The following is a 17,312-nucleotide window of genomic DNA, read 5'->3' as shown; positions in this document are numbered from 1 at the left end:
AGGTAACTGATAGTAGTCGGGACAATTTGGACTGGCATTTAACAATTTTCTCTAATACTGAAAATGATTTTTTGTGTATAATTATTCATCTTTCTCTATTTCTGAGGAATTAGTGAATGTGTTATCGCGTGGCTTGACCTTTGTTCCTTCTAATACAACGGATATTGCTAAGCTCATTTTGGAACTCAAAATGTTTGTTCGTAAACTGAATTTGAAGGTGTTGTTAGGGGATAGTAACCCTGATACTAGGCAATTTATTATTCCTAGTATGTATAATCCACCATTGCATCGACTGTTATATACATTTGAACGTATTTGTGAATTAGATTTTAGAATGATGTGCAATAATGTTAAAAATCCTACTAGAAGAGGAGATAGATGTAATTTATATAATGATCAGTGGGAATCTTTAAATATGTTGAGATCAGCCCCAGTTTGCATTATGAAGCCAGATAAGGGTGGAGGATTGGCACTCATGGATATTATTGATTATGAAAAACAAATGGAAAGCATACTTAAAACTGATTCATATGCACAGGCATCACTTAACCAACTAAATATAGCTAATGAACGAATAAAAATCTACCTAAATGATATGTTTATAGAAGGCAGAATAGATCCAAGCATATATAATTATATGCAAATCTTAAAACCTATAATGCCAACAATTTTCGGAGTACTCAAAATTCATAAAGATGTATGGAATCCACCGTTTAGGCCTATTGTTGATGGCCACAATTCTGTCACATATGCATGTGCCAAAGTAATTGACACTATTCTTAAGAAATATGTAAGTAGTGAGGCATGCATATGTAAGGACCCCTGAACTTTTTTGTGCAACATTGACCAATAACCATATAATGAAAATTGTAACTTCCTCACTGTGGATGTGAAGGAATTATATACATCCATTCCACACCAACTAGGAATTGAGTGGGTGAGTTATATGTTGTGTAAAAAAGGTGCCCCCACTGATGAGATATCCTTGGTGGAAGAATTGTTAGACATAGTATTATCCTATTATTATATTTATTTTAAGGGGGGGTACTATGTGCAAACTAGGGGAGTTGCTATGGGATCCCTGTGTGGGTCAGCATTTGCAAATCTGGTAATGTCTTACTGGGAGCACCAGTTCATCTTTGATAATGAGGAAGTCATGAATAAAATTGCTTTCTATACTAGATACCTGGACGATATATTTATTCTCATTAAGGGAGAAGAGATAATAGCGATTGATTTAGTAAAGTATTTTAATGATGCTACAGAATTTTTATCTTCTACACATGCATTTAGTAAACGACAGATTGCATTTTTGGATGTTTATTTGAGTAAAAATGTGGGGAGAAAAAGTATGAGGCCAAAATATTCAGGAAGGCTACTTATTCAAATGCCTTCCTGCATTACACTAGTGCCCACCCCGTCCAACAGAAAAAATCCATTGTCAAGGGTCAACTGGTGCATGCTGCATGAATGATTACTTCTGTGCAGGATTTTGATAGTGAATGTGAAAATCTAAAGCAAATGTTTTTAAGGAGGGCCTACCCTTTATTGTTATTAGAGGAGCTGATCGATGAAGTTAAATATAAGAGAATGAGCGGAATATACAAGCCAATCTTGAATGGAGGGGTGAATTATAGCCCACTAAATGAGTTGGCTTGTAATGTGGACATTGCTGAATTAGGAGCTGATAACCAACCCAGTAGCAATGCTGGCTATCATTTGGGATGTGTTATAACATACAGCTTGAACTTTCCATTTATAAAAGAGATTATGATGAAAAATTGGAACATCTTTCTGGATGATGGAGATCTAATGGCGAGGGTAGGTCTTGGCCCAAAATTCATCTTAAAAAGAGGTAGCACTTTTAGGACTCTGTTGGAAGGTAAACAATTAATAGGTAGTAAAGGAATGAAGCAATGTGGAATGTGTTCATATTGTAAATATATTCAGGAGGGCATTAGTATAATGATAAACAGAATAAAAATTTACTGTAAAACAAAATGCAACTGTTGTTCAAAGATGGTTGTGTATGCAGCAGTATGCCAAGCATGTGATGTATTTTATATCAGTAAAACAGATCGTCGCCTCAGGGATAGACTTTATGAGCACACATATAGTATGAAGAAGCATAAAATAGATAGCGCATTAGCAAAACATACATGTATGCACCCTCAACATTGGTTTAAATTTTTTGTTATTGGGCAGATTGAAGATAATCCGAGAGGAGGGCTGTTATCATTGCAGTTGGAAAGAATTGAATTATTATGGAAAGTACAACTGAATGCATATAACCTTCCAGGCCTGAATGATATGTTTTCTATTATGTGCTTATTGAAACTGAGGAATTTATTGCGATGAAAGTTAGACATAGGAATTAATGTTAAAAATTATTTATTAAAAAATTATTTATTAAAAATATTATTAAATATTTATTGGGAATTTTTAATGTTAAGGGTAGTGATAGGGTATATAGAGTGAAATATGAAATTTTACATATAATAGTTAATATTTATTAATTAATAGATATATTATAGGTAGAATGTGTTTTTTTTCATTATGGTAACATTTTATATATCATGATATTTAACTGTTGATGAATGTCTGTTAATTTAGTATGTATTAGAATTGGAGGGATTGAATGGTCATGTGATGTACATTTTCCTATATAAGTAAATTAGTTTGTAATGAGTTTTATCTGCAGAAGTTTGTTATATGGTATGAATGAAAGGTGCCTTATCTATTAAATTTTTTTCTTGCGTTTGATTGAGCCGTGATTTATATACTGTTTTCCGGTCCTGCTCTGCTGTGGCACTTTTTGGTATATACAGCTTATGTTTGTGATTTCAAATGTTTGTCAACAAAGTAAGCACCTCATGGTATATTAAATAGTTAAATTTCTGACATGTAAATCAAACATATATGTTGGATTAGGATGTAAAGCTGAAAGAGCTAACAATGATGTTTTAACTGCTGATATTGTATTATCTTGCATCTGTCGTAACAAAAGCTCTGTGCTACTAAATATAGTACTCATGTGGATTGTATATAATTCCAAAAAAATCCAAAAATGCACGTTTCTTTAGCACTGGAGGCAGCATGTGGCCAAAAAGGATTTAAACTCAGGTATCCTATTTACCCAGCTGCAGAAGTCTTATAAATGTAAATCTTAACACCATAAATATGTATTTCCTGTTTTGGAAACATGTGCAGTACTATCTCCTCAAATACAGAAAAGTCATAAAGGCATGCTAATCCATTGATTGACCAAATGATAAAATGACTGATTGGTAAATTAATTACAGGTCGCCTGTTAGATTTGAGCACTGCCACTTTTCAAGCAATATTTAAGACAGTAAAATTTCAAGGAATGTGACGTGTAAGATGTCCAACATTTATTACAATGTGTGAACACAAAACTGCATTCAGGACACCTTTTCACAAAACTACATGGGAGATGTGCAGAAATACATAACCTAATGGTTTCTAGCACAAGACAGAACTTAGCAGTGGACATAACATATGAATTGTTAATAAGCCTCATCCAATAGTCATGGTAAAAGTCTGTCTATATCTATTTATTGTGACTGAGTAAATCACTTAACTAGATTGTATTCGTGATTGACTCCTGAAGACAGGCACATATTCTAGGTGTGCTTTCCCACTTAACAAATGAATAAAATAAAAAATAAAGAAATTGGAGGCTAAATGGGTAAGGTAAAGTATAAAGCAGTATACAGTATCTAAGAGAGAACAACAGGAAAGATGAGATCAATGCTTAGAAAGTACTAGCAGAAGTGGAGTATAAAGTTAGAGTGCAGAATGGTAAAGGGGAACACAAAGGGAAATGCAGCAGACAACAGGCAATTGCAATGAATTTAATTTACAATTAAAAAATTGTTGTAGCAGTTTTCATTGCAAACTGAGACACAAATCTAATACAGCATGTGATGGCCAAATGCAAACTCTTTGGCGATGTCATCATAACACCTATCCCTCAGGTAGGATACTATAAATCATATCACACAGGTGCATGCAGTTGAAGAACAGTTTGAAGATACTAGACTGCAGCTGTGTTTGATAACTGCTATGAAACGGTGGCACCACCACTGTCACCTTTACAGAACTCCTCACTTATGTTGGTGGTGGTGTACTTAAAGTGTAAGAATCTCATTGTAACATTTCTGTTTTCTGATATGTAAGCCTCTGAGTATTTGTCTGGGTATTTTCTCTAGGCAGTGGTCAAACAAGGATTGCATATTGTCCAAAAAACACTTAACAGCTTTCTCCCACAAAAAAATTAAGGCACAATACTTCACTGAAGCTAACAGTTTCATAATTTTAACAAAATGCCAAGCATTTTTGTTCTTTTACTGCAAGACTTCATCAGAATAAAAATTCAGTAGTGAAAGGAACTTTAAATAAATTAAATAGCATTGCAGAAGTCACATGACAGGACATTGTTCAATTAAACTACCCAAATACTTATAAAATACTTATCAATATCATATTTAAATAAAAAAGAACATATATTTATGTGTGCAAGCTATCCAATAATAGTCTTTCATCTCTCAACTTAAAGGTGCAGTTTAGTACAATCTGTTTATTTAAAGCTGTTGAGTGTTTTTGGAGAGTTCTTCAACCAGTTAATAGAACATTGTTTTTTGGAAGACATGCACACTGGAAATCATATTTTTATGATGCATGTCATTCGAACTTTTCACAGATTATATTTCATACTGCAGCTGTCAGTGCTGATACAAGAAAATCACTAGTCTGCCACAGCCAACAGTATGTAAAGGAGTTTTGGCCCAAGGGCATTTCATGATGAGCTAAGTGGGCATATTACACAGGAGAAACCCAATGGCTTCCAGGCACAGCTTGTACACACTTTTCTGACCACATGTAGCTTGCTTTTCAATTTTGAGTTTCTTCAAGCATGACATAAAGTAGGCAACTCACTTTGCTAACATAAGTGCTGAAACTGTGAACAGATACCTCAGCACAGAACAGAAATAAATATGGAATATCTAGGTACCAGCTTGGAGGTGTGGAAAGATTTTGACAGTGTCATGTCTGATATACTAAGTGAAAATCTGCTCGAGAACACTTTTCAGAGAATCTCACAAAATTCCCTGTTTTAAAATAGCATGTACAGGGCAACACACACACGCATGCACACACACACAGACACACACAGACACACACAGACACACACACACACACACACACACACACACACACACACACACACACACACACACACACACACACACACACACACACACAGCTCTATATAAAAATATAAAATTCACACAGGCATACTATACCTCTCAAGTGTCAAGAGATTCGTAGAATGTCCAGATTTCTATCTCATATGTTTGATCAGTTCCTCATAAAACTTGTGATTTTCTGGCAAATCATTGAGGATTACTGTCACTAAATAATGACAGACATTTGCGTTTCAGACTTCATAGCTTTCAGACAATGCACACTGATGCAAAAACTGCTATTCTATCAGCTTTCTAAGTTTATTAAAGCAATATTTAAAACTGGTTCCTAATTTTGGTCCTTTGATTCCTCATTATTTTTGGCTGTGTCAAGAAATCTGACTCTAAGAATTTATAGGTTCATAGGTAGGTACTAGGCTATCGGCCCAAGGGCCTTCATAAGCCTAGCCAACAAGGTTCCATGGTTTATGCCACCCAAGAAAGTTATTTTCCTATGCCACTGTCAAGCAGAGACACAGAAGTGATCCCCGGGGTGTATTTCCTATTTTCCATCCACTCATCAAGATTTTTCTTGAAGAGTGCTAATGAAGAACTTTGCTTGACATAGATGGGTAACTTGTTCCAGAGTATAGGAAGTCTCTGGGACAGGAATCTGTCACTCCAGTGTGTCCTGTTTATTGTGGTGACAAGGTTTAGGTCCCTAGAGCATGTAGCTCGGAGGGATTGGGATTTCTTTAGGTGTAGCATGTCCAACAGCTCTGGGTTTGACATAGCTTTATATGTTAGGCAGAGATCACCTCGGAGTAGGCGATATGCTATGGAGTACAGAGTTTAGGAGGTATGACACATATTACGGCCTAAATAATCTTTGCCATCCAGAAGTACCAGATGTAACAGATTGCCCAGAGACTGTATGTTGGGAAAACAATTATCATTCCGTCTGCATCCTATAGCCAATCAGCACAGTGCCCTGAGTCTCAAGCATATACACACAATTACATCACTGTGGTTCTCAGTCCTACATAGTTTGTTAACATCTGGAGGTGCAAAAACAAACTGAAAAGATAGGACTTATTAACTGTTCCACTTATTATCAAAATCATCTGGAAGACAATGTGTAATTTCTTTCCTTTAGACCAGCTCTGCTCTGGCTGCAACTGTGTATATTAGATCAGAGTTCTCCATTTATGGTAGCCTAATTTTATGTTAATGATTCACTTTTGTCATCATCAATAGAATTATGCAGCACTGAATATGCAGACAGCATCATTTAAAACAGCAGAAATATCTACTCACAAGTTTAATTATAAATGAAAATTAGAATTAAAGGTAACATTATGTAAATTTAAAATGAAGTGGAATGCTAAATAGATTCAGCACTATCTTAGCTGGGTGAGACACTCTTTAATGATAAAAACAGTATGCTTACTGACCCTTGCACAGTGGTATAAAGAGAGAGAGCCTTGACTGTGACCAAGATGACCCAAGTTGAATTGACGGTACAGGCACTGGACAAACCAAGGCAGAGGGTATGAATTAGTGGCCTGTGTTAGCTTGTCTGTCCTTAGGGGATGAAGTGAGGATTTGCATGCATTTGGGATACAAATGGGGGACTGGGATGTGTCTCCCTGTTTGAATTGTGCTAGTACAGTAGGAGATGAAAGCATGAGTGAGCTGATGGTGTTGGTCTTAATGTCTATGTTGTCTCATTTGCTCCTTCCAAATGGGGTTTCCCCTTCACCATATTCTAAAATCCCTAGTCCTAGTCACATACATGATGCCCACCCCAGATCTTCCTTTCTTATAAAGGAAAGGCACATCTCAAAGGCCATACACTAACAGGATTACAATGGTGTTAAGTTTAGACTCTCTGGTCCCCCCAGATTGACTAGGGGGATCCTGGTAAGGGAGAAGAGGTGTGAGGGATTCAATGGGCAAGGTTAGAGATCATCAGCTGGAGTTAATAGAATTCAAAATAAATGATGGGGATGAAAGATCATGCTTACTATGATCACCATGTAAGTAGTGGTTACTCTCTTCATGATGTGGAAAATCTGCCATGTATGCATTCATATATATGCAGTATACAGATATCAGGCCATACTCAAATAGTATTAGTGTGGATTAGTGATTTAAATAAAATGATCAGTAGTAGACTTTGCATAGTATAAAAGGACTTTATCAATTGTCTGTGATGTTTGTGATAATACAGTCATGTACTTGTATTCTGACATGTACAATATTACATGCTAGGTATAATTCATTTAAAATGGGTGTTATTCAAAAACTCATCTACAGCTCCTATGTTAATAAATTTGCTAGCATAGTGGGTGGTTTATGTTATAATGGTAAAATTTCACACATATTAATCAGAGTTTATACAACAGATTATGATGTAAGGCTAATACGAATTATCATGTTCAACTATTAATATGCTAGTGCCTTGCATCTGTTACAGCAAAATATTTGCATTGTCAAATATGATACTCGTGTATACATTTAATTCTCAAAAAAAGAAATAAAACTTTTTTTTTTCTGAATCCTGAGAACACTGCAATGAGTATGTGTCAAGAACTGAACAAACTCAGTTATCCAATTCACATTACAGCAGTCATACTATAAATACAGCCCTTGAGGCTATGAACTAGCATCTGTTTTATTTTTTTCCATCCCATTCCAAAACACTATTAAAGTGACACTTAAGCATATTGCAAGTAGGTCTAATTTATAGTAAAAGAATCTAATCATGCTTCGGGATAGTTTTTTTTTTCCGAGACTTGTTTTTTCTCTGCATATTCCATGATATTTATAACGGTAGATATATCTTAAAGAAAATAAAGAAACAGAGATATTCTGATTGGCAGTATTTCAAACTTGCATATACATATCCTCAGTTCAATAATTGGAGACAGTCATCATGCAGGGTGTACTACATTAGACCTAAAACAATATACAATACAATTAGAATGAAGACATTATTTCAATGTTTTACAATCAATAATAGGTCAAGTGAAGCTTTTTTTGAGTTTTGGTTTTAATTCAGTTTTTTCCCTTGAATATTCTTTAAATAAAAACAGATTTTCAAAGAACATAGAATTATGTGGAAATGCATTAAAGCAATGTGCAAAAAAAGATAACTGTTTGTGAAGTCTCTGATATTTATTAGCTGAGAGTACTTTGAAAGATCTACTCCTTAAGGCACATTACTCTTTTGAAGCAAGTATATCTTTAAGGCACCTTGTGTTATCTACAGACAGGTTTGAAATGAAGCAATAGGCATAGCTTATCAGTGTTTATATTTTTTTCCAGAAATCAGTTGTATCTGAAATAATTCTAATCCAAAGGAAGTTTCTAAAGTGAACATAAATTGTAGACCTGTATTGCACTTTAAACTTAGATTTCAGTGACATCAAGCCAGGCATTCATGGACATAGTGTTCCAGGTAGCACTATGTATATGTATTTGAAAAAGAAAGCTCATTGCTCATTAACTCCACAATTATACAACAAAAATCGTTGTCACTTGAAAGATGTCATCTGGAAACCTTATTTATTTGTGAGAAGTGAAGATAGGCAAACAGTCAACCTCTCCAGGCAGTAAGTGTCACAACAGTTCAATTGGGAGACAGCATGATTCAGGTCCTTTGATAGTCATCCTGAAAGAGAAAGTACCAAAATTACAAATCAGAGTTGGAGATTCCAAAACATGTTTGTTCTATCTATATGTCAAGAAAACTTAATAACAAAACCACAAGAAGAAACTAGCGAAAGATAACCATAAGCTATGATAGCACGATGAAATTTTCAAAACAGAAGTTGGTAAAATAAACTATAGGGCATCTGTTTCACCACCTACTTGAAATAAGATATAAAATATTTCTTTCTAGTCTGAATTCCCTTACTTCTGAGGCCTACCACATTTGAGGCTGATACATAAAACAGAAATAGAATTAAACTAATTCTATTATACTTTCAAAGTTTGCAGGAAGTAGGCATTGAGCAATCATTGACATACAAAACGTTCACAAGGAAGGGTAAAGAAATAGAATACCCATGGATTTTCAGAATTATCTGATACAGAGATGGAAAGGACAAACTTCATCATGTAACCTCATAACCTTAACATTCTATGTAAACTGGTCTCTAAAAGTGCTGATATTGGTTTTTAAAGTATATCTCATATTTTCCATAAACCTGAAGCTTTTACCATGATAGTAATGAATACCAGACAAAGCAAGATTTATCTTTATGGATACGAATTAGTTAAGGCAATCATCAATTTATTGAAGCTTTTGAAGCAGTTCCTGATTCATTGCAGTCATTGAATTTCCTGAATAGCCAATCAAAAAAATCTGATTTTGGCTATGCAAGATTGTACTACATCTGGGACTGTGAATAAGCCCTCTTACTGCTGCTATGTGCAATCTTGTAGTTGATAATATAGACAAAGTCATACAACTTGCATCCTACTCATGAAGGGAATAGGGGGCTTGCCATCCATAAAAAAGCAACTTTATATTTTACTATGTTAAGTGATGTGTGTGTGCAGTTTGGCATGTTACTGTTTGTGCTTTTTTTAACTGAGAATTTATGTGTGGGGGGTGTTAGTTTGTAGTGTGGAGTTTCTCTTTGAATAACTTTCGATTGAGTGTGGAATGTTTGTTTGGCCTATGTAGTAGTTTATGATGTGCTGCATCTGTGAACATTTATTTTTCAATCACATATGTTGTTATATCATTCATTTATGTATATATATATATATATATATATATATATATATATATAGAGAGAGAGAGAGAGAGAGAGGTGTACCTGAAATGATAAGATTGACAGCAAAATGATCAACAGAAAATGATCTAAACTGAAAAATGTCTAAACTGAAAAACACCGACAAAACTGTAGTTATACTAGGGGAGGCATTATGTCCTTTCCCCACTGTCAACCTTGGAGGTGGTATATGTGTATATATATATATATATATATATATATATATATATATATATATATATATAATTAGCAGGGGGTGTAGGGAACCCAGCCACTGGGGATGCACAAGCCAGTGCATTTCTTTGTGCCGGTCCCAAGCCCGGATAAATGGGGAGGGCTGCGTCAGGAAGGGCATCCGGCATGAAATTTTGCCAAATCATACATGCAGATAACAGTACAGAAATACATACCGGATCGGTTGAGGCCCAGGTTAACAATGACTGCCACCATTACTGTTGGCCAACAGGGTGCTGTTGAAAATTGGGCTACTGTTGGCCAAAGGAGTAGAAGAGGGGGAAGGCATGCCCGAAGGCAGGTAAAGGCTAGGACTGTTATAGTTAGGGTCGGAACTTTGAATGTTGGCAGTATGACTGGTATAGGGAGAGAGCTAGCTGATATGATGGACTGAAGGAAGGTTGGTATATTGTGTGTGCAAGAGACCAGATGGAAGGGGAGCAAGGCTAGGTGTATCGGAAGTGGTTTCAAATTGTTTTATCATGGTGTGGATGGGAGGAGAAATGGCGTAGGCATTATCTTGAAGGAACAGTATGCTAAGAGTGCTTTGGAGGTGAAGAGAGTGTTGGATCGAGTGATGTTTATGAAGCTGGAACTTGATGGTATAATGATGAATGTTGTTAGTGCATATGCTCCACAAGTTGGGAGTACGATGGATGAGAAAGAAAAATTCTGGAGTGAATTGGATCAAGTAGTGATGACTGTACCCAAGGGTGAGAGACTGGTGATTGGAGCAGATTTCAATGGGCATGTTGGTGAAGGGAACAGAGGGGATGAGGAAGTGATGGGTAGGTATGGTGTTAAGCAAAGGAATGCAGAAGGTCAGATGGTAGTGGATTTTGTGAAAAGGATGGACATGGCTGTGATGAATACGTATTTTAACAAGAGGGAGGAGCATAGGGCAACATACAACAGTGGAGGAAGATGCACACAGGTGGATTATATCTTATGTAGAAGGGCCAGTCTGAAGGAGATTGGAGACTGTAAAGTGGTGGCAGGGGAAAGTGTAGTTAGGCAGCATAGGATGGTGGTTTGTAGGATGACATTCCTGATCAAGAAGAGGAGGATAAGTGTGAGGGCAGCACCAAGGATCAAATGGTGGAAATTGAAAAAGGGTAATTGTGAGGTGATGTTCAGGTAAGAGTTAAGACAGGCACTGGGTGGCAGTGAAGAGTTACCGAATAGCTGTGTAACTACAGCAGAGCTAGTAAGAGAGATGGCTAGAAAGGTGCTTGGTGTGACATCTGGAAAGAGGAAGGAGGACAAGGAGACCTGGTGGTGGAATGAAGTACAGGAGTGTATACAGAGAAAGAGGTTGGCGAAGAAGAAGTGGGATTGTCAAAGAGATGAAGAAAGTAGACAAGAGTATACGGAGATGAGGTGCATGGCAAAGAGAGAGGTGGTGAAGGCTAAGGGTAAGGCATATGAAGAGTTGTATAAAAGGTTGGACACTAAGGAGGGAGAAAAGGACCTGTACCGATTGGCTAGACAGAGGGACCAAGCTAGTAAAGATGTGCAGCAGGTAAGGGTGATAAAAGATAATGAGGGAAACGTACTCACAAGCAAGAAGAGTGTGTTGAGCAGATGGAAAGAGTACTTTGAGGGGTTGATGAATGAAGAAAATGAGAGGGAGAGAAGGTTGGATGATGTGCGGATAGTGAATCATGAAGAACGGAAAGGCTGTTGGTCCAGATGACATACCTGTGGAAGCATGGAGGTGTTTAGGTGAAATGGCAGTGGAGTTTTTAACTAGATTGTTTAATGAAATCTTGGAAAGTGAGAGGCTGCCTGAGGAATGGAGAAAAAGTGTTTTGGTACCGATTTTTAAGAATAAGGGTGATGTGCAGAGCTGTAATAACTACAGAGGGATTAAACTGATCAGTCAGAGCATGAAGTTATGGGAAAGAGTAGTGGAAGCTAGGTTAAGAAGGGAGGTGATGATTAGTGATCAGCAGTATGGCTTCATGCCAGGAAAGAGCACTACAGATGCAATGTTTGCTCTGAGAGTGTTGGAGAAGTACAGAGAAGGTCAGAAGGAGTTGCATTGTGTCTTTGTGGATTTAGAGAAAGCATATGACAGGGTGCCTAGAGAGGAGTTGTGGTATTGTATGAGGAAGTCGGGAGTGTCAGAGAAGTATGTAAGAGTGGTACAGGATATGTACAAGGGTAGTGTGATAGCGGTGAGGTCTGCGGTGGGAGTGACAGGTGCTTTTAAGGTGGAGGTGGGATTACATCAAGGATCAGCTCTGAGCCCTTTCTTATTTGCAATGGTGATGGACAGGTTGACAGATGAGATCAGACAGGAGTCCCCGTGCATTATGATGTTTGCAGATGACATTGTGATCTGTAGTGAGAGTAGAGAACATATGGAAGAGACCCTGGAGAGGTGGAGATATGCTCTAGAGAGAAGAGGAATGAAGGTCAGCAGGACTAAGACAGAATATATGTGTGTGTGAATGAGCGGGAGGATAGACGATTGGTGAGGATGCAGGGAGTAGAGGTGGTGAAGGTGGATGAGTTTAAGTACTTGGGATCAACAGTTCAGAGTAATGGTGAGTGTTGAAGAGAGGTGAAGAAGAGAGTACAGGCAGGATGGAGTGGGTGGAGAAGAGTGTCAGGAGTGATTTGTGACAGACGAGTACCAGTAAGAGTGAAAGGGAAGGTCTACAAGAGGGTATTGAGACCAGCTATGTTATATGGGTTGGAGACAGTGGCACTGACAAAAAGGCAGGAGTCAGAGCTTAAAGTGGCAGAGTTGAAGATATTAAGATTTGCACTGGGTGTGACGAGGATGGACAGGGTTAGGAATAAGTATATTAGAGGGTACCACACACATCTGCCAACATCCCAACAAGCCTGGTACAACAGAAAGAGTGGTCTACAAGAGTATCATCCTGTCAAGTATAAAGCTAAAATGGCTGACTACATATCAGGCACTAAATATGCCATATCAAATCAAAACCTCTGCACCTTCCAAAAGGTTAATTTGGGAACGACACTGAAAAAGAACTAAGACCCAAGTGCTCTGTCACAGCTGATTATATAATGAATCACCTGAGACAGACACCCAGAATCAGTCCACTGCCTGCTCACCCTAAAGCAGGGCATACAGGAACACTAAACAATACTGGAAGAGTGAGCTAAGGAAGTGTAGCCCAGCCAGTGACATTTCCCACCACAAAAAGATGGCTAAAATGGAACTGGTCTAAAGGAAATGTATAAACAGGAAGAGTCTGATTATAAAACAGTATACAAAAGTAATGACTAATGGAAGAAAGAGGGTCTTGGACAGATCAAGCAAAGGTTATCACAGGGACGGACAAAAATGAATGCTTGCTAAATAAAATCAGCATCACCTGTTACAATTTGATTAGAATGTAAATAATGTAAAACACTGCAGTTTTACACTCTGTAGTAAGTTAAAATTTCTGAAATATAAGGAGCTATCTATGGCATGCTTTCTGTATATAGCAGCCATTTTACTTTCTTTTTATTTATTTATTTTTTTGTTAAAGCCTTCAGTCATCAAGGGCAGTAGTTAATTACTGTTATTTAAAGCATGAAGAGTTAAGGCAGTCATCACTTCTTGTGGTGCAGTCTTTTAAGATAAAAAGGGTTAACATTCTATTAGTGAGAAAATATGATTTATATAAATATAAATTAACAATTGAGTGACTAACAAAGGTTTTGATCAACCTTTGATATAAAAAGAGATATTAGTTGATGTCTATGAGGAATTTATCAAAATACCATCAGCAAAATATGTTATTTTAATGTATAAATTATTTACAGATGGAAAAAGGATAAAATTACCTTTGATCAGATATAGGAGAATACAGACCTTATTCGCAATTATATAATTGTGGACATAATGGGCTATCCTTGTTTGGTTCCTGCATTGATTTTCATAAGTAATGAAGCCATGCCTTATATGACAAAACTGTGAATGAATTGTAATATTAGAACTTCAGGTGTATTAATGTAATAGGATTGTAATTTTAATTTCTCACAAGCTATTGCACTTGCCCCCTTTCATAAATGACATAAATGATTGTAAAGCTGTTTCATCAATAACAATGGTTGTGGGTGTTCGTGAAAAGGACTAAGAAAGCTATGGAAAAGTATACATGTATAACTCAAAATAAAAACTAAATTAAATAAAAAAAATAATATTAGCTCTACCAATGCACAAGCAACATTCCTTTGCATTAATGGTCTCAAAAGAAAATGACAGACAGCCCAAGCTACAGCGAGAAGTACTGGTCATTGTGGCTGATGTCACAAAACAGCGAGACTTTTTTGAAGACAGATCAGTGGGCTGTATTGGGGCAAAGGTTCATAGGCCAGAGTAAAAGTGGTAATGGGCCACATCTACCCACAGGCCAGGAGATGATACCCCTGCCTTGAATAGTGTGGAAAATGTTGCATGGGTAACACATTTCTAAAGCTCACTAGTAACACTGGTTCAAAACATTCGTTCAGAGTTTTATTTATTTATTTATCTATCTATTTATTTATTTAACATTTGTTGGCCAGGAATGACTGACTGAGCTACAGCCCGAGGAGAAAAGCTCCACAAAAGTATGTATAAAATTTACAAAAGTAGCAATATATGAGAACATAATAGAGAAAATAAAATGTGGTAGATACTTGGTTATAAAAATTTGACTGTTGAAAATATACAGAGTATAATAAAAGCAGTTGTCAAACTATTTACAAGATACAATCATATATACAATAAAGGAAGAGGAGGTAAGATATGAAAGTCAGGGGGATAAAGTGTAGGTACACAACTTTGGAGAAGAAGTTGAGATAGTAGGAGGAACACGGTGGAAAAGTGAGAGTTAGAAATCTTTCCAGAATGTTTAATGCAGTGTTTATCTGCAGAGAAAGGGATATAACATTAACTGGCCAATACCAGCAGGAGAGAGACACTGGAATATTTTTTCAGCTAGACCCCGTTTTCCAGACAAAATCTAGAAGAGTTTGAATTGGAGAATGCAAACAGAAGTACTTTCAGTTGTGAGAAGATGCAGCAGTAATTATCTTAAATAACAAAATTCCCTATGTGGTTAACAGTATGGTACTAAACATAACAGGCTACCTCATGGTCAGTAATGATTATATATAGTTAGAATGACAAGATGTCTGCCAACACATCAGCACTAAAGATAAGCAAATTCTTTCTGACACTGCAGAAAATGAGAATAGGTCAGATCAGTCATGATTTCTTACAGAGGGCTTCAGTGTTACCATGCCACACTGAAGCCCTCTGTATTCTGCATTCTTTCTCTGAGGTTTCACCTGTCAAATCTACACAACTAAATTCCCAAGAAAAGTTAATCTATTAATTAGCTTATGAAGATGATCCCTTCCATGCATACCTCTCAAGTGTACCTCATTACGAGGAATGTTCCTCATTTTGATTCTTAAAATAAGTAACACATTTTAACCATATGCATTGAGCTTCCTAGTTGAAATTGTTAGTAAGCTGGTAGTATGTGTTCCACATTTTCCCATCTGTTTCAAATTATGAGAGGAATGTTCCATGTTCTGCAGATGGAAGGTTGAGAGCTATGCTTCCATGGCACAGAACGGACTAAGTTAACCAGAGCATAAGAGGCTGCCCTACCTACCAAATGTGTCCCAACAGGAAGGCCTTTACCCATATATGCAGGAAATAGCACTTCCCTCTTTCCTATCTTCTAATGTCAACTGTTAGGGGCACACACATGAATTAGTCCGTCTGTAAGAATGATCTTGTGTATGTAGTAATTAACCAGTGCACAGCTCTCTATGGAGTGGATAGGAGGGTTTTGTAATCTGATAGCTCACAATCTATGCATACTTTAAAGTAATATCCTTTGAAATGAAAATTGAAGGTGTGACCATCTGTAAGCCAAACAGAAAATGTTTGACTGGTCAGATATTACTCATTCTAAAAGATGGCAATGCATTGTTTGATGCAGGTTACACAGCTTTTTAAACTATGATAAGCTAGCACATTATTTGCTTGGTATAAATATAAGCTTGCCACTACTGGTGGGAACACATCTTGTTTACATTTTCCTTTTTTAATTTATTGCAGAAAAACCACGGGGTGGGGGGGCATTTTGAATGTCGACTTGAGGAGTACTTGATTGCTTTTGGAAGCACATACTGTAAGAAGTACAGAGTAGTAGAGATTGTGCCAAGACATGCTTGGTTATGAAGATGTCTACCACACTGCGGTACATTAACCTTTGTGATAGTCTGCTAGTTCAAATGCAAACATGATGAATGAATTCTTGCTCTGTGCATAAAGCTGCAATAGGCTACCTTGTCTCTTTCACTAGCATTCATTTAGCTGGCTTGTCTGATCCATTGAGTCTGTTGTACTATAATTGCTGAAGTTTGTCATTTCTGACTCTCCTACCCTTTCCTCAGACTGGAGATATAACTGACCCCACCAGTACTACCAACACTACCACTATCAGTGAGTCCATGAGTATTGGTACCTGTTACTAAAAACATCAGTATCTTACTCAACATTACCCCAGTTTCTGTCATCTAGCTTACCAAACTTACTTTAGATTGCCAAAAGCAAATAGAATAATTGTTTTATTGGCTTTTGGCTATGGTGTATGAAGTAATTTGAAGGAGCTTGTCTTTTATTAAAGATGACAAAGGTATTTTTCTTGTTATTGATAGCACAAAATTCTGTCATAGGAAAAGATTAAGATACAACCAAAACGTCTGTGGGAAAATATGTTTAATATAGTCCGAATACAGATTTTCTTTGTTGTAATTCTGGAAGTTTAGTGATAAAATGAATTCTTTCATCACCAATAAGAATCTTAATTTAACCCATGTAAGTGAAAGTGTATTAAGTTAGTATTCTCCACCCCTAGAAACTGGATCATGTTGTCATGGGCCTCAAAAAAGCAAATTAAAACAGGAATGGGTATCAAAGATATGAGTCATTGTGTTTTATTTTTATTAAGCAGTTTATTCTACCTGTTAATATACTCCTTCTCTTAGAGTATCTACAAATCTATCTCATATCCATGTGCTCATAACTGCAGTCACTACACCATTACACCGA

Source organism: Protopterus annectens, chromosome 8.part1 (genome assembly GCF_019279795.1).
Source record: "Protopterus annectens isolate FY-2018-M chromosome 8.part1, PAN1.0, whole genome shotgun sequence".
NCBI classification, from domain to species: domain Eukaryota; kingdom Metazoa; phylum Chordata; order Ceratodontiformes; family Protopteridae; genus Protopterus; species Protopterus annectens.
Note: the sequence above shows the minus strand (reverse complement) of the source record.